Raw genomic sequence first — 19388 nt, forward strand, 5'->3', positions numbered from 1 at the left:
GTCCATTAGGCCCATGCATGCATGTCTCCCCTCCTGCCCTGCCTTAGGGCTAGTCAGTACACTCCAGCTAACCCCCTCAATTCCTTCTCATCTGCCCTGGCTAGAGATGGAGCTATTCACAGTTTGTTAGGACCATTACTTTTGATTTGCATCACTATAGTTAGACTCCTAGTTCTTAGGCTGCATCTATGCTGCCACTTTCAGTGCTAAAACTTGTGTCGTTCAGGGGTGTGAAAAGAGCCCCCCCCCCCAAGAAAAAAAGTTTTAGTGCTGAAAAGTGCCAGTGTAGACAGCACTTTATCTTGGTGATAAAGTTACCACTGCTCATTTGGGGTGGGTTTTATTTAATTGCTGGGAGAGCTCTGCCTTGGCAATAAAGTGATGTGGGCAGTGTAGACAGCCTTAGGTGTAGTCCCCCCTCCTTATCTTTACTCCCTGGAAGAAGGGGGAAAAAAACCAAAACAAAAAAACCAAGTAGACTTCTCCTAATTCCTCCCGCATTGGGACACTCCCTCTAATGGGGTATGCCTGGTTCACTGGGCTTCAAGAAATGCCTCTTGAAGAGGTGATCCCTGTTGCAGATAAGCAGTCAGAGTGCATTCACTGTTTTGGGGGAAGACCACATTCAACAGAAGTGTGCTTTCTGCCAGAAACTTGGGCCCTGGTCTCATAAGGGCAGCAACCTCAGACAGAAGATTAGCTTAATGGAGGCAGCTCTCTGACTCTCATGACCTGCACCATGAGTCACCTGACAGACATGAGTCTTCCCACCCAGCCCTCAACATCTAAAGGCTGTGTGTCAAAGAAACAAGTTGCTGACCCCTCTCACAAATGGTCAAAAACAGAGCCGGAAGTCCTCACGGTGTGTCTCAAGACAGCTGGGAGTGCTCTCTGGAATGCTAGGTATCCTCAGTACCATCAGCACTGAGACCATCTCAGGCTGGAACCCATGGCTCATGAAAATCCTCAGCGGCAGGTACTATTGACAAACACGTGGACCTAATGAGCGTGTGTGTACCAAGTCAAGGGCACCAAGGGACAAGGACAAGAGAAAGCACTCCTCTGAAAAGTGGGGCTGTCAAGCAATTTAAAAAATTGTGATTAATTGGGCAATTAAAAAAATTGCCCTGTTAACAGAATACAATTAAATTTTTGATGTTTTCTACATTTTCAAATATATGGATTTCAATTACAACACAGAATACAAAGTGTACAGTGCTCACTTTATTTTTGATTAAACATTTGCACTGTAAAAAATAGTATATTTCAATTCACCTAATAAAGCACTGTAGTGCAATCTCTATCATTAAAGTTGAACTTACAAATGTAGAATTATGTACAAAAACCCTGCATTCAAAAATAAAACAATGTAAAACCTTAGAGCCTACAAGTCCAATCAATCCTACTTCTTGTTCAGCCAATCGCTCAAACAAGTTTACATTTGCAGAAGATAATGCTTCCTGCTTCTTGTTTACAAGGTCACCTGAAAGTGAGAACAGGTGTTTGCATGGTACTGTTGTAGCTGGTGTCATATGCCAGATGTGCTAAAGATTCATATGTCCCTTGATGCTTCAACCACCATTCTGGATGACCAGGTTCTGCTTGATAAGAATCCAAAGCAGGGCAGACCGGCACATGTTCATTTTCATCATCTGAGTCAACTGTCACCAGTAGAAGATTGATTCTTTTTTGCTGGTTTGGGTTCTGTATTTCTGCATCAGAGTGTTGCTCTTTTAAGACTTCTGAAAGGATGCTCCACACCTCATCCCTCTCAGATTTTGGAAGGCACTTCAGATTCTTAAATCTTGAGTTGAGTGCTGTAGCCATCTTTTACATTTTGTCAAATTTGCAGTGAAAGTATTCTTAAAATGAAAAACATGTGCCGGGTCATCATCCGAGATTGCTACAATATGAAATATGACCGAATGAGGGTAAAACAGAGCAGGAGACATACAATTCTCCCCCAACGAGTTCAGTCACAAAATTAATGCTTTAAAAAAAAAAAAGACGCATCAGCATGGAAGCATGTCCTCTGGAACAATGGCTGAGGCATGAAGAAGTATATGAATCTTTAGTGCCTCTGGCATGTAAATATCTTGCGACACCAGTTACAGTGCCATGAGAATGCCTGTTCTCACTTTCTGGTGAGATTTAATTAAGCGGGCAGCATTATCTCCCGTAAGTGTAAACAAACTTGTTTCTCTTAACAATTTGCTGAAGTAGGACTGAGTGGACTTGTAGACTAAAGTTTTACATGGCTGTTTGAGTGCAGTTATGTAACAAAAAACCCTGCATTTGTAAGTTGCACTTTCATGGTAAAGAGATTGCACTAGAGTGCTCATATGAGGTAAACTGAAAAATACTATCTTGTTTTTTACAGTGTAAATGTTTGTAATCAAAAATGAAGTGAGCACTGTACACTTTCTTGTAACTGAAATAAATATATTTGAAAACATAGAAAAACCATCCAAAATATGTAATTTCAATTGGTATTCTATAGTTTACTAGTGCAATTAATTTGAGTTAATCATGTGAATTAATAGCAATTAAATTGACGGCCCTACTAAAAATAGAGTGTACACACAATCCTACATTGGTACTCAAAGCCTCATTCAGCACCAAAAGTAACTGGTCTGGGCAAGATTTCCTCTGTCTCCTTCCCGCCCCACCCTGGTACCACCAATGGCACCAAGTCAGTACTGCCGGAATTCGAACACTAGGGACCTCCGTGTACCGGACACACCAGAGTCCCCTCTTCTCAGTGTCTGAGCTTCCACACCAAGTCTTTGACCGGCATAGAAGTCTTCCCTGCTGCCCTGTCATGCTCCTCTACTCTAGTGAGTGCTCAGATACTGAATCTAATGAGGTGGCATCACAATACTCCAAATATCAACAGCACCTCAAGCATAACCTCAGATGACCCTACTGCCACCACCTTGATACAGCCACCCTTGGGCGCCACTCCAGTAGCCATACTGGGACCATTGGGCTGCATATTGCCACCATGGTTCTTGAGTTTCTTGCACCACCTGAGAACCCTTAAGGCACACCCTTTGGCTGCAGCTTCCAGAGCTTTGGAAGCTCTGGAAGAAATCATGGAGGAACACAAGGGCACTGCTGAAGAAGAAGTGACCCCAAGGACCATATCCTCCTCCTCCCTGGATGAGGCCATCATGCCTCCTCCACCATCTCTGGAGGATGACTTTTGCAGGACCAAATACCACTAGGGGAAGTCAAGGACACACATCATTGTCTCCTTGACATCCTCCATTCATCCTCCTCAGATATCTCCCTATCCATTAACAAGGCCATTCTGGACCTGCCAAGAATCATCTAGCAGACCCCAGCGTTGGTGGTACCTACTTGCAAATGGGTGGACAAAAGATATTATGTCCCAGCACAGGAAATAGTTCCTCTTCTCCCACCTTCACTCAACTCCATTGTGGTGAATGCTGTTAATTCCCATGGCTGTCAATACTCAATGAGGTCCACTCCTTGTGATAGGGACTGGAAGTGTTTGGACCTTTTTGGAAAGAAGGTGTACGCCTCAGCCATGCTTCAGTTTCAAATCACCAACTACCAGGCCCTGATGGTGAAATAAGATTATGTAAATTATTCTAAACTGATTTTACTGAGCAGCTGCCTGAGTTACATCACAACCAATTTAAGGCCATTATTTAGGAGGGACACTTAATAGCAAAAAACAATGCTACAATCTGCCATCGATGCAGCCAACACAAGAGCCAGGTCCATCTCCATGGTGGTGGTGATGCAACGCGTGTCATGACTCCATCCCTTGGGCTTCTTAAAGGAGGTACAGTGAATCGTCAAAGACCTTCCCTTTGAAGACGCTAAACTCTTTGCAGAAAATATTGGTGCCTCTCTTCACACCCTGAAGGATTCTTGAGCCACTCTTCATTTGCTGGGCGTCTGCACACTAGGACAAAAGAGGAAGTTTAGTCCACAGCCCCAGCACAAACCACACATCTCCCAATATCCAGTTCAATGCTAGTACAAGCTGCAGAGGAAAAATACATTGTCAAGGTTTCAGAGTAGCAGCTGTGTTAGTCTGTATTTGCTAAAAGAAAAAGGAGGACTATTTTCAAGGTGTAAGCCATCTGGCCTGCAACGTTCCTTGTCCCAGGTGTCTGCGTCCAATTACCAATTTTGATGTGTTGGTCAAGGCATCAATAGATTCCCCCTCTCCCTCCCCCCCCATTGCTGCACCAACCACTGCTATCCACCATTTGGCCACCAGTTGGCAGTGTTCTGCAGCACCTGGGAACACATAACATTGTAAACGCTCTCTAGGATCCATCATTCCAATGTGTACTCTATCCATTTTACTTCCCTGCCCCCTCCACAACACCCTTCTCTGTATCTCTTTAGGGACCCTTCTCACGAGAGAGTTGCTATGACAAGAGTTAGATTGTCTTATCCAATTAGGAGCCATAGAACCAGTATCTCAACATCTACAGGGAAAGAGGTTCTACTCTTGCTATTTCCTAGACCTCAGAGCTCTCAACAAGTTTGTCAAAGCTCAAAAATTCAAGATGGTCACTCTAACAACGATTATTCCAGCACTGGAACAGGTTTTCAGCCCTTGGCCTTCAGGATGCCTTTTCATATTTCAATTCTACTGACTCAGATGATTTCCAAGATTCACTCTAGGATAAGACCATTACCAGTACAGGGTACTCCCTTTGGACTATTATTGGCCCCAAGAGTATTTTCCATTATTCCCTCAGCATTGGCTGCACTCTTGTGCTCCCAGGGGACCATGATTTACCCTCCTCAGAGCCTGATCTCTTCAAGAGACTCACTGTGTCACCAAAGCTGCAGTGCACTTGTTTACAGACCTGGGCTTACAGATCAATGCCCAGAAATCAATCCTCATTCCAGTGCAACATCTGGAATTCATAGGGGCTGACTTCGAGTCATTACAGGTCAGAGCTCTCCTTATCTCAGATTTCTCTCCTTGGCCACACACACAGAGACTGTTCAAAATAGCCTGCAAATATTAGCCAGAGACCTCCTCCAACTCTTGGGGCATATGGCAGCAGGCACAGGAGTAATACCACATGCCAGGCTTCACATGTGAAGCCTTGGGATGTGGTTCAGCTGGGTTTACAGACCAAACAGGAGCAGACTAGACCAGAGTTCCCCAAACTATGGGGTGTGCCCCCCAAGAGGGGAAGCAGAGGAATGATTGGGGTGTGCATGTGAGCACAACCCAGCCCCTGCCCTATCCCCCAGCTCTGCTCTGGCCTGGTTCCCAGCCCTGGGCCTGGCTCCATCCCAAGCCTTGGCCCCGGCTGCAGCTCCACACCCAGCTGCAGGCCTGGTTGCAGTTCTGCTCCTGGCCCCAAACCCACCCCCTGTAGCAGCCCCTGCACATCCCAGCCCAGCCCCACTCGGGGGTGGATGGGCACAGACAGGAGTAAGCAGGGGCTTGACCCTGAAAAGTTTGGGGGCCACTGGACTAGACAAACCCCTGTCACTATCCACCAGGGTCAAACTACTTGGGCTGGTGGAAAGACCCAGCAAATGTTTGCTAAGGGGTTCCCTTCTCACAAAACCCTGCATTATTGCTTTCCACCCCTGCTGCATTGCTCATAGGGTGAGGTGCACATCTAAACAACCTCATGACACAAAGCAAGTGGTCACCCACAGAGAGATCTCCCTGAGCTAAGGGCGGTCAGGAATGTCTGTGCCCACTTATCAGAGGATTGCACACGAGAGTCTCAATGGACAGTCTAGCCTGTATATACACATGACATAAATTGACAAGGAGGAGCCAGGTTGCCCTCGCTCTGTGCGAAGGCAGAGAGACTATGGAACTGGTGTATTGCCCACAATGTCACATTGTCAGCAGCTTACCTCCCAGGCACGCAAAACTCAATAGCAGACTGTCTCAGTCGCAGATTCCCACACAACCACAAGTGAGAGACCCAGTAGCACTTTACGATCTATTCAGGCGGTGGGGGATGCCAACCACAGATCTGTTTGCCACTTACCTGAACAAGAGATGTCCACACTACTGCTCCCCAGCAGGGATAGGACAACACTCCCTGGGTGATGCTCTTCTCTTGTCCTGAGATGGGGATCTTCTCTATGACTTTCCTGCCTACTGTCGAAAGGCCTGCTGAAAATGAACAGACGGAGAACACGTCGTATTGATTGCTCCCACTTGGCGGAGACAGACCTGGTACTCTTACCTGTCACAGCTTGCTATATGCCCACCAGTCTGTCTCCCAGTCACTCCATACCTCCTCTTGCAGAACAGGGGACATCCCAGGTTGGAATGTACCCTGTCAAAGAAAACTATAGGTTGGTTTGACATGATTTGTTTTTGACAAATCCATGCTGACTTACCTGTCACCTTATTGTCTTTGAGGTGTCTGCAAATTGATTGCTTAATTATTTTCTCCATGATCTTTCCAGGTATTGAAGTTCCCTAGTAGTTCTGTTTCCCCAGCAAGCATGGGTGCAGTCTACTGTTAATTTACTCCTTGATTAGCTTTTAATGGTCAAAACTCCTCTGAAAGCGTAAGCGATCGGGGGGAGAAAAAAAAAATCTACTGAATCCTATTAATTCTTATTTTATCCTTTGTGAGAATTTTCCCTTCCCCTGCAGTTCACTTATTACTGGTGAGAGTTTTTTGTACTTTAAGTGTTGAATTATAGCTAGAGTGGATTAGTGGCAGACACACAGAGTTGGGGGTGTAATGGAGGAAATTGCTTCAGTACTTTATATTTTATTTCTTTTTATGGAGGTGCCCCAATGGTGTAATAAGTGCAAGAATGCTAAATTGTGCTGCTATGTATCCAAATAGCATAAAACAGAAAAATAGAAAAGTAGAATTCTAAAACATCATGCATGGAGCATTAGAATAGATTATGGCTCAAGATGAACTATAAAAATCTGAAGGGCACAGACCCATTAAATATTGGTCTTAATCTTCCCAGTCACAGGAAATAGTGTCTCAGTTGAGACCCAGGCATCTCAGAAAGAGGATCCTCCCATTCTTCTTCAAGAGATGTCCCTGTGGGTTCTCCACTCCAGGTGTTGGTGTGTCCCTGCCCCTTTGCTCTGAGATTGACAGCAGTACTCATACCGGTCATGCATGCACAGAGACTGCCCCATGCACTGAGTGTGCCTCAATAGTACGCTTACGTGACCGGTCTCCTCAGTTCCTTCTCTACCATCCCCGGCCTGAGACGGAGCTCAGCAGACTCCTTAGAGACCTCTCCCTTTGTTCAAATATCTTCCTTGTTAGTTAGGAGAGAAAGATAGGAGAAGTGGTATCTAATTACTACTGGGAAAACAAAAAAAGCCCCAAAACCCACTTCTTGTTCCTGTCAGTGGCAGCCACTTCTGACATGCCTGGCTCCCCAGGGTTTAAGCACTGCTCTACCTGCAATGATGCCATCCCTCCCTCAGATGGCCATTCAAAATGTATAAAATGTTTAGGGGAGTGCCACATCCCCCAAAAATGTGCCCACTTCAGCAAGCTAAAATCCAGGACACGTAAGGACAGGGAGCGGAGACTAAAACTGCTCTTCCTCCAGAAGTCCTTAGGAGGCGTTTCAGACCCAGGCCCCGACTCCACTGCATGCTGCTGCTCCCCCCCAGCCTCAAAGAAAGAAAAGAAACCCTCAAACAAGGCACCCTCTCTCACAAAAGGTACTTCAGTGGAGAAGACTTTCCTGGGCAGGTCTACAGCCTCCCTCCTGGTGCTTCCCCAGCTGAGTACTTTTGATGCTCTGGGCTCCTCTGGCGCCACACGAAACCCGCCTGTGGCTGGAGCACAGAGCTCTGGTGCAGAGGCTTCCAGTTGCCTGCCTCTCATGGCACCATTTGACACCGCAATGGAAGCAGTTCCGACACATGTTGACATGCTTGACCCCCTGCAGGCTATTCTTGCTCTCCCAGCACTGTCATCCTCTGAGCTGGCCAGCAGTGAAACAAGGTTCAGGACACAGGTGCAGAGGAGCCTTTCTTCACAAGAAATTCCTCTTACATAGCCCTCATTTCAGAGGGGCTGCAGCACTGCAATTCATGGAGTCATAGGACCTGCTGGTGTCACCTATCTTGCAGTCACCCGTGCTTAACACCTACTTCTCTCCAAATGCTCAGTCAGGGTCCTGACAGCCTTCCTCCAATGTTGAGGAATCTGGACTGTAGGGAGAATTTTCACCCTATCAAATCTCCTGTCGTCAGACACCAACCAATAGAGGTCATAGAAAAGTTACCTCATCCTACTATTAGGCTCCTGCCCTGTGGTGTGTAAACCCCTGGATGGCACAACCCATGTCCTTCCCACCACAGTGGCAATATTGGGCTCCATGGGCACCTTATCCTTGAGACCACACTCGCTATGCCACCACAGCCAGGCACAACACCTGTCTGGTACTGCCAGTTGACTAATCTGCCACTGGCTTAAGACACCAGGCAGCTCTGTCACAACTGCAGGATCAATCATGACCTGCCTCCAACCCAGTAGTTACGCCTGATGAGGCATTACTTCCCCCCCCCCCCCCCCCCGAGATCTTTTAAAAAGACTTGCCAATGAGTTAAGAATTAACCTGGAGGAGGTTCCTGAACAGCAGCATGAGCTAATGGACATCTTGCAGCCCTCTTCTTCTAGGATTGCATTACCAATCAACGCAGCCATTTTGGAACCTACTAAGGCCATCTGGCAACCTCCCACTGCAAGCCTACCTACCTGTAAGCGAGCAGATTGGAAGTACTTCATCCCTTCCAAGGGCTCTGAATTCATTTTCACTCATCCAGCACCAAACTCGCTGGTAGTAGATGCAGTCAACCAAAAGACCAAACACCAGTTTCCCTGCTCCACCCCGTCCGACAAGGACAGTAAGCGATTAGATCTGCTCAGATGCAAGGTATATGCATCCTCCATGTTACAATTTCATATTGCTAATTATACAGTTGTTCTGGCAAAAATATGACCACAAAAATTACAATAAATTCATGGACTTTATTGATGACATTCCAGAAGAAAAATAATTTACAGCCCTAGTTTCTGAGGGACAAATCATCTCCCGTACAACTCTTCAAGCGACCCTCGATGCAGCCAATACTGCAGCAAGATCCACTGCTACAGCAGTAGTGGTGCCCTGAGGTTCATGGCTCTGCTGCTCTTCCTTTCCTTGAGAGGTCTAGAGTACCATTGAAGATCTTCCCTTCGATGGTGACAAACTCTTTGCCTCCACAACGAACTTCATTCAATGAGGGACTCAAGGGCAACTCTCCGGTCCCTAGGAATTCAAACCCCTATGACCAGAAGACAATATAGATCTCAACCTTACCAGCGTCCACGCTACCCCACATACACCCAGCAATTCCATAGATCACATGAGCAACAGCAATGCCAGAGACCCAGTCACCAGCACCGCCGTCCCAACTCATCAGCAGCATCTCAACGCCCTCTGACTAATAAGCAAATTTGAAGCCTTCGTTGAGGGTGTAGAAAACAACGTTCCCACTTCAGCATTTACACTGCCTGCCCTTATTTTTGGACACCGCCTACGACCATTCTTCCATCAATGGCAGAACATTACCACGGACAAGTGGGTTATAGAGGTAGTCACAATTGTCTATTCCATCCCTTTCCTATCCTTGCCTCCTACCCCACCCCCAATCCCTCTTCAGGGACCCCTCTCACAAGCAACTGTTCCTCCAAGAAGTACAAGTGGAAGTCGTGCCCGAACAACACAGAGGGAAGGGTTTCTATTCCCATTATTTCTTAACAGAAAAGAAATCTGCGGGATGGCGACCGATCCTAAACCTCAGGTGGCTCAACAGTTTTATCTAGAAGCAAGAGTTCAAAATGGTGACCCTCACTACCATAATCCCAGCGCTGGAGCAGAGCTATTGGTTTTTGGACACCTATTTTCATGTGACTATACATCCAGCCCACAGATGTTTCCTTCATTTTACCCTTGGCTTGACACACTTTCAATACAGGGTCCTATCCTTTGGCCTATCCATCGCCCCCCTTGTTTTTTCCAAGCTCCTAGCTGTAGTAACCGCCCACCTCTGGAAACAAGGGGTCATGATATTTCCTTATTTCAACGATTGTCTCCTCAAAGCCTCAACGCTCAATGAAGCTCTTTGATTCACGCAGCTTGCCATTGCTTACTTTGTCCCTCTGCCTACAAATAAATAAAAACAAATCCAGCTTCTCGTACCCAGCACCTGGTGTTCATAGGCGCACACCTCAGTTCCTGGACGGGAATAACATCTCTCCCACCCAACTGTTCCAGCACCATAAAATTCCTGGCCACGAAACTTCACAACAGTCCTCAGGACACTGCTCAAGACTGTCTACAACTCTTAGGTCACATGGCCTCGTGCACTTTTATGGTCAAAAATGCATGACTATACATGAGGTGCTTCCAAGCTTGGTTGGCCACGGTTTACAGACCGGATGTACATGCTCTAAACAAGCCTCTAGCCATACCTTTCAGAGTCAAAGACTCTGTGGTGGACCATTCCCTCCAACCTCTGCTCAGGAGTCCCTTTTCTCCAGGATGCGCCATCCCTCATAATGACTACCAGTTCATCCCTTACAGGGTGGAATGCACACATGTCCCACCACATAGCCCAGAGGCTATGGTCTTCAACTGAAACCTCCCTACACATAAATGTCCTAGAGCTTCAAGCCATACACAACGCTTGCTGTCACTTCCTCCCATTGATTTGGGGCCAACATGTTCGGATAATGACAGATAACATCACCTGCATGTTCTATGTAAATAGAGAGGGAGGAGCTTGCTCTCACTCGATTAGCACAGAAGCTATGAAGCTCTGGAATTGGTGCCTTGGGAACAACATCTGGATATCAGCCACCTATCTACCTGGGGCCCTGAATACCACCATGGACAAATTAAGTGGACGCTTTCCCTGGAATCACGAATGGGAGATAAACAAGACGATCTGCAACATACTCTGCATTTGGGGCTATCCAACCCTAGTCCTCTTTGCAACTTCAAAGAGCAAGAAATGTCCTGACTTTTGCTCCAGAGTGGGACTGGGCAAATATTCATGATCTCATGGGATCAGGACTTACTGTATGCATTCCCTCTCCCCCGCCCCCCCGATACCAGTCCTCCACAGAGTTCTGACAAAGATACAAACAGATTGTGCCACAGCAATTCAGATCGCCCGTCATGGCCGAGAGAACCATGGTTTCTGTTCCTCACCAGAATGTCAATTTGCCCACCGATTGTTGCCCCTCACTCCGAACCTCCTATCTCAGGAACATGGCCGATTTCTTCATCCCAGCCTGTCCATGCTTCACCTCAAAGCTTGGTTCCTACATGGTTCTCCCAAAACAAACTAGCATGCTCTGAGCTTATTCAGAGAGTACTCATATATAGCAGAACACAATCTACTTGCATCACCTATCTCTGAAAGTGGAAGTGATTCACACAATGGTGCTCAACTAAACAAATTCCTCCTACTCCTGCACCTCTTCTGTTCATACTTGACTACCTATTAGGCCTTAAACAATTTGGCCTCACTTTCATCTCCATCAAAGTCCACTTAGCTGCTATTACAACTTGTCATGACAAGATTGATAATACCTCTGTTTTGCTCATCCAATCACCAAGTGTTTTCTCAAAAGGGCTCCAATCACTATATCTGGACATTAAACCTCCTACCCCTCCATGGGACCTTCACTTAGTATTAATCTGCTTAACTCAACAAACATTTGAGCCCCTAGCCACTTTCTCCCTCTTACACCTCTATGAAAACAGCATTCTTAGTGGCAATCACCTCTGCCAGATGCGCAGGAGAAATAGAAGCTCTCGTGGCAGACCACCATACACACTGTTTTTTAATGACAAGGTTACCCTCCAACTACACCCCAAATTTCTTCCAAAGGTGCATTCGTCATTCCACGTCAATGAACTGATACACCTACCAACCTTCTCTCCTAAACCACATGCAAACTCTTTTGAATCCACAATGCATACATTAGATGTATGCAGAGCTGTGTCCTATTTGGATAGGACCAGGCCCTTTAGAAACTCTTCCAGACTGTCTCCATTGCAGAGTGATCCAAAGGGACACCTATTTCTACCCAGAGACTTTCCAGCTGGATCTGAGTGTATCCGACTGTGCTATCAGATAAAGAAGGTTACTCCTCCAGGTGACATCAGAACTCATTCCACTAGATCCGTAGCTAACTCCGTGGCTTTTCTACACAAAGTTCCTCTGGCTGACATCTGTAAAGTGGCCACTTGGACTTCTGAACACACATTTGTTAATTTGTTAAGCATTATGCCCTTACTCAAGACCCTCTGATACATGATTGGGCAGAGCTGTATTATCTACTGCATTCCTACCGGATTCAAAGTCCCTACCTCCTTGAGATTTACTCCAGGTGACTTAAAAGCAGCATAAGAAGGGGAGGAGGTTATTCACCTGTGCGGTAACTGTTTCTTTGAGATGATTGGCCCTGTGGGTGCTCCATCCTCCTCCTCTACTTTGGATTTGGGGTAGCCTCTGTGTAGAGAAGGAACTCCATTAATTACTAAGATGTTTTCTTCTCACTCCATATCTCACACAGATCTTGGGACACAGACCAGTCCTTGCTTACAGACAGCCCCCCAGCCTGAAGCAAATACACACCAGCAACCACACACCACACAACAGAACCACTAATCCAGGAACCTATTCTTGCAACAAAGCCCGTTGCCAACTGTGTCCACATATCTATTCAGGGGACATCATAGGGCCTAATCACATTAGCCACACTATCAGAGGCTCATTCACCTGCACATCTACCAATGTGATATATGCCATCATGTGCCAGCAATGCCCTTCTGCCATGTACGTTGGTCAAACTGGACAGTCTCTACATAAAAGAATAAATGGACACAAATCAGATGTCAAGAATTATAACATTCAAAAACCAGTCAGAGAACACTTCAATCTCTCTGGTCACGCAATTACAGACCTAAAAGTTGCAATTCTTCAACAAAAAAAAAACTTCAAAAACAGACTCCAACGAGAGATGCTAAATTGGAATCAATTTGCAAACTGGATACAATTAACTTAGGCTTGAATAGAGACTGGGAGTGGATGGGTCATTACACAAAGTAAAATTATTTCTCCCTGTTTATTTCCCCCACCCCCCACTGTTCCTCAGACGTTCTTGTCAACTGCTGGAAATGGCCCACCTTGATTATCACTACAAAAGGTCCCTCCCCCCGCTCTCCTCCTGGTAATAGCTCACCTTACCTGATCACTCTTGTTACATTGTGTATGGTAACGCCCATTGTTTCATGTTCTCTATGTATATAAATCTCCCCACTGTACTTTCCACTGACTGCATCCGATGAAGTGAGCTGTAGCTCACAAAAGCTTATGCTCAAATAAATTTGTTAGTCTAAGGTGCCACAAGTACTCCTTTTCTTTTTTACAGGTAGGAAAACAATTGTAGGCTCACTAAGAAGATTATCCGCGCTAGCGGGAAAGGTTTTGACACTGTACAAACTGATGCAATAGAAGAAAGTTGTTCTTTCCCACAAGAATCTTAAATTTTTAGGCTAGATGGCTTCATTCATATTTTCTGTTGGGAACAGCTTGGCTATATATTCTCCACAGGGAGCAATGTTATGTAAGTGGTGACTGAAATATTGCTCGCTCTGTGAAGCGTCACCAGATCATAACTACAGACTTTGTCAGTTAAGAAAGCTGAGTAGTTCATATGAAACATAAAAGTATATTGAAACCAGGAAAATTATATGGAAATATTTGGATTTGAAAACTCTCCAGCTGGCAATACATAAGAATGGCTATACTGATTCAGATCAATGGTCCATCTAGCCCACTATCCTGTCTTCCAACAATGGTCAATACCAGGTGCTTCAGAGGGAGTGAACAGAACAGGTAATCATCAAGTGATCCATCCCGTCACCCATTCCCAGCTTCTGGAAAACTATGGCTAGGAACAATGCAGAGCATGGTTTTACATCCCTGCCCATCCTGGCTAATAGCCATTGATGGACCTATCCTCCATGAGCTTATCTAGTTCTTTTTTGAACCGTTACAGTCTTTGCCTTCACAACATCCTCTGGCAAAGAGTTCCAGAGATTGACTGTGTGTTATGTGAGGAAATGCTTCCTGTTTGTTTTAACCTACTGCCTGTTAATTTCATTTGGTGACCCCGAGTTCTTGTGTTATGAGGCAGAGTAAATAACACTTCCTTATTTATTCTCCACACCAGTCATGATTTTCTAGACCTGAATCATATCGCCCCCCACTTAGTCATCTCTTTTCCAAGATGAGAAGTCCCAACCTTATTAATCTCTCCTTATATGGAAGCCGTTCCATACCCCTAGTCATTTTTGTTGCCCCTTTTCTGTACCTTTTCCAATATATCTTTTTTGAAATGGGATAACACATCTGCATGCAGTATTCAAAATGTGGGCGTATCATGGATTTATATAGCAGCAATATGATATTTTGTCTCATTATCTATCCCTTTAATGAGTCCAAACAGTCTGTTCGCTTTTTTGACTGCCTCTGCACATTGAGTGGATGTTTTCAGAGAACTTTCCACAGTGACTCCAAGATCTTTCTTGAGTGGTAACCGCTAATCTAGACCTCATTGTTTTATATATACAGTTGGGATTATGTTTTCCAGTGTGAATTACTTTGCATTTATCAACATTGAATGTCATCTGCCATTTTGTTGCCCAGTCACAGTTTAGTGAGATCCTTTTGTATCTTTTTGCAATCTTCTTGGGACTTAACTATCTTGAGTAGTATTTAGACTTCTAGTATTTGTATACAAGCACTTAAAAAAAGTCACTTTTTAGCTGTCTGCCATTATGTGATGTAATTGAATGAGACTTTCATTTAACTTTCTCATCAGATCCTACCTGTATTTTATCATCTTCCATTCTCTCTTCCTTACTTGGATACAGAGAATCTCCATTAATAGATCGTCCCCTAAGGGAAGTTTCATTAATAAAGAATACATCATTAATAAATCAGGGACTGATGTTTCCTTAAATGTTTGTTGCCACCATAAATACCTTTTGTGGCACCATTTGTTCAGAGGTCCCAAACGAGTCAAACTGTTCCATATATATAGATAGATGTGTCAGGATCTCTTGAACCATTACTGAAATGCAGTCACCTCTGAGGCTGCATTTAAACAACACAGTAATATGGTAGGCACTTACTGTGTGACCAACCAAATGAACATTCACTCCAGGAAAAAAATTGAATGTTTAACAGTATTGCACTGCACACAATTTCTAACCAACAGTAGCCAACATTTCAAGTAGCTGTGTGAAGTAGAGTCTGCATCAGGTTCTATAGATGGGACCTACATCACAATATAATATATGAGCTGTTTTCAAGCTAGGCATTACCATGGGTAGTTTGTCATATGACAGTGCCGAAGGGTGAGGAACTTCATGGCAAGATCCTATCCAGTACAGGAAAGGTGGTATGTTTAAGGAACACTAACTTGAAGGTCATTTATATCTTTTTCTCTTTTCCTCATCCTATTTCTTAGTATTATTTTGGGTTGAGAAGTGATCATCTTTCTACAAAGATGAGAAGGGAAAAGGAAGTAGTATTACAAATATACTGCAGAATTTGTAGTATAAGGTCTAGTCTATATTCAGAGTTGTACCAGTTTAGTTGCAGGTGTGATTTTAAACTGATTGTTAAACTAATGCTAAATCCTGTGTGGACACTCTTAATTTGATTTAAGCCAGGCTATATTAAATTTATATTAACCCAATTTCTCAGAATCATGGAGAAGGAGATATTTAGGAAGATACTGATTATTTTCACCATGTCAACACTTTCAGAGAAAACAGAAAATTTTAAGGCTAAAGATTTCATTTAAGAGGGAGAATAGAGAATCACCAATTTTATATCACGTTGAGTTAAAAACAAGAAAGAATCAACCAAAATAAAAATGTTTCCATTCTCCAATTGAGGCTCCTACCACTAAAGTTACTGAAGTTTTATTAAAAGAAAATAAGTACTTGTGGCACCTTAGAGACCAAGTCTAAGGTGCCACAAGTACTCCTTTTCTTTTTGCAGATACAGACTAACACAGCTGCTACTCTGAAACCTTTTATTGGTTGCTCTAAAGCACAATTACCAGTCTACACCTTGGGCCTGTGGCAGGACTTTTAAAATACTGATGGTGGCATCTAGCTAAAAAATTCTCATCTGTTATCCAGTCAGTCCTTCTGCATGTGAAAGCTTTCTCAAGGCCACTTTCCTCAAGACAGCTGATAATTATATCTGCCCTCTGTGCTGAAGGGGCGTGCCACATATTGAGTGATGTCATCACTGCTCCAAAAGAGAAAGCTAGAAAAGTTAAAGTTCAGGGCTAAGAGATAAATATGATGGAGACTGCCAACCGGTTTGATTTCATTTACTAATTTTCTACCTGCTGGGTTAGAAAAGACCAAAATTGTAATGTCTGTCATAATAAGAAATCTGCAGAACCACAAGGTTGCTGGGCTTTACTTTATATGTCAGAATTGATCCCGTTCTGCTCTCTGTATTGGTAATAAGGACTTTATAACTTATTTCTTCTCTTTATATGAAATGCAACAAACTCAGAGGGTTAGTGCATGCTTACACACACATGCTTTGTGTGTATATAAAAAGATCTTCTAAACTTTCCACGGTATGCATCCGATGAAGTGAGCTGTAGCTCATGAAAGCTCATGCTCAAATAAATTGGTTAGTCTCTAAGGTGCCACAAGTACTCCTTTTCTTTTTGCGAATACAGACTAACACGGCTGTTACTCTGAAACCAGTGCAAATGAAGTTCTATTGAAAGTGATGCTGGAGTCTTTACCTCTCTGTAGCAGATTGCTGACTCACCGCCGCAGCGTCTCCTTCTGGTCAGTCCGGGAATTAGCTCAATTCCAGCCTCAGAGCACCCTCTACTGGCCTGTGTCTCACCTGCCTCAGGCTCCATGTCCCTCCCAGTCCCCGGTGCCCCTTACCCTGAGGTGCTGCTCACAGCAGTGCCCCCACACTCTGGGTCTCCCTTCCCAGGGGAACCCCCTCCCCCTATGCCCACCTTGCCTGAGTGGCTACTGCCAGTCATTCTCTAGCCCCCTTTCCCTGGGGCAAACTGCAGTCTGTAATGTCCACTCATCATTGGCAAGGGGGTTGGACCAGCTGCCTCTGCCTATCCCCGGGCTGTAGTCCCAGTACCTGCTTAGGTCTTTAACAAGGCCTCAGCCTGGGGAGTTCCTGAGTGCCCAAGCCCAAGGAGCTAGGTCCTTCCCACTCCCAGACTGGAGTGAGACTGACCCAACTCCGCCTTTAGCCCTTATACTGCCCAGCCCCGTCCTTATTGGCTGCCTCAAGCCTGCTCCTGATTGGCTCCCCAGGGCAGTCCTTTCCCAGGGTTGTTTTTAACCCCTTCCAAACCAGAGTGGGGTGACTGCCCTGCTACACTCTCCAAGATGGAACCTAGGCAAAGTTTCCTTTTCGTTCATTTGGAAATGATAGGGATTCTCTGTAGCCTTTGCTTGGAGTGATGCTTGTGTGTTGTCCACCTTGCAAAACAGTCCTAGGCTTGCAGAGCTTAATGTAGTCACAGTAGGCTAGATATCATCAGTCTTCTCCCAAAACCAATACATTTTTGGGAGGGGGAATATCCTAAATTTATTTTTTTTTAAATAACTGCTTGTTAGTTATATGTTGATTTCTTTTTCTTTTAGTTATGACAGTAAGTATCTCCATAAGTCTTCCAGTTGAGAATCTGTTATAACTAATTATACACTTCCATTGTACGTATTTAGAAAAGAGGCTTAGAGGAAAATTAGGTGAATTTGCTGAATGTTAGTATTAATGAAAATGTAGTGAAAGGTGGACAGACATTTTGCATTTGCCTCCTCCAGTACATCTCAATGATGGCCTTGGTATCCTTGTTATTCTAGGGCAGGGGTGGGCAAACTACGGCCTGCAGGCCAGATCCGGCCCCTCGGGGCTTTGGATCCGGCCCGCTTGATTGCCACCCCCGTGGTGCCACGCCGCTCCAGGAAGCGGCCACACCACGTCCCTGCAGCCTCTGGGGCGGCAGAGAGCTCCGCATGCTGCTCTTGCCTGTGGGTACCTCCCCCAAAGCTCCTGATGGCCAGGAATAGGTTACCGTGGCCAATGGGAGCTTCGGGGGAGGTACCCACAGGCGAGGGAAACGTGGAGCTCTGTGCCCCCTTCCCCTCCCCCAGCTGCTGTGCAGGGACGTGGTGCTGGCTGCTTCCTGGAGTGGTGTAGTGCAGGGCCAGGGCCGGGGCAGGCATGCAGGGAGCCTGCCCTGGCCCCGGTGCGCCGCTGCCACCCCAGAGCCGCTCTAGGTAAGCGGCGCCAGGCCGGAGCCTGAACCCCTCCTGTACCCCGCACCCCAACTCCCTGCCCTGAGCCCCCGCCGCATCCCACACCCCTCCTGCACCCCGAGCCCCGTCCTGCACCTCAACCTCCTGACCTGAGCCCCCTCCTGCACTCCACACCTCTCCTGCACCCTAACCCCCTTCCATGAGTCCCCTCATGCACCCTGCACCCCTCCTCTGCCCCAACCCCTTGCCTTGAGCCCCTTCCTGCACTCCGCCCCCCCCCCCCCCCACCCTGAACTCCGCCCCCAACCCCCTGCCCCAGCCCTGCAATCAATTTCCCCACCCAGATGTGGCCCTTGGCCCAAAAAGTTTGCCCACCCCTGTTCTAGGGCCTGATCCCTGAAGTCAGTGGAAAAACTCCCATGGATTTCAGGAGCTTTGGATCAGTCCCCTAGTACTATAGCTTTCTTGGTCAGAGTCTGTGTGATGGCAAGTTTTATAGTGTTGACAAATGATTAGTAGGGACTAGATTGAGTACACAAAACTTGTTTCAATTTTGTGACCTATAAAAGAGTAATTGCCATATCAAAAGACCATTGGTTCATCTAGTCATATATGCTGCTCCAGTTCTGGCTTATATCTAATGTTTCAGAGAGAGTCAATAAAATGCCATTCTTCTTTGAGCGCTGTCCCTGTAGGTGCTCCACTCCAGGTGACGGTGCTTCCCAGCGCTGGTGATCGGAGATCTTCAGTAGCAGTGCCTGGTCGGGACGCACTCGTTCAGCTGCTGTCTCATGATCTCGGTAGAGTCTGCCTGAGCGCGCACGTCCCGCACCTCCCTCAGTTCCTTCTCAACCATCCTCGGCTGAAGATGGGACTCGGGGCAGTGCTGTTCCTTTTCCCTGGTCTCTGAAGGAAACAAGTATAAAGACATAGAAATAGTTAGTAACATCTCAGTTATTTCCCTTCCTTTAGAATAGTTACTTAGTTTAAAAAACAAAACAAAAAAAACCCCTTCCTTT

General features: G+C 45.6%; 1 protein-coding gene across 16 annotated transcripts in view; it reads left to right on the forward strand.

The window, feature by feature from the left end:
- The window catches only part of MTMR3 (myotubularin related protein 3), a 240851-nt gene that overhangs the window by 154975 nt on the left and 66488 nt on the right, over positions 1 to 19388 (forward strand). The window contains exon 1 of one of the 16 annotated variants that reach the window (XM_048821249.2): positions 16831 to 16923. The exons of the other annotated variants lie outside the window; for them this stretch is intronic. The gene's annotated coding sequence lies outside the window, so the exon portion shown is untranslated. Of the gene's footprint in view, positions 1 to 16830; positions 16924 to 19388 lie in introns of those variants that run through there. 16 annotated transcript variants of the gene reach the window in all.

This window comes from Caretta caretta, chromosome 15, assembly GCF_965140235.1.
Source record: "Caretta caretta isolate rCarCar2 chromosome 15, rCarCar1.hap1, whole genome shotgun sequence".
In the NCBI taxonomy this organism is placed as follows: Eukaryota; Metazoa; Chordata; order Testudines; family Cheloniidae; genus Caretta; species Caretta caretta.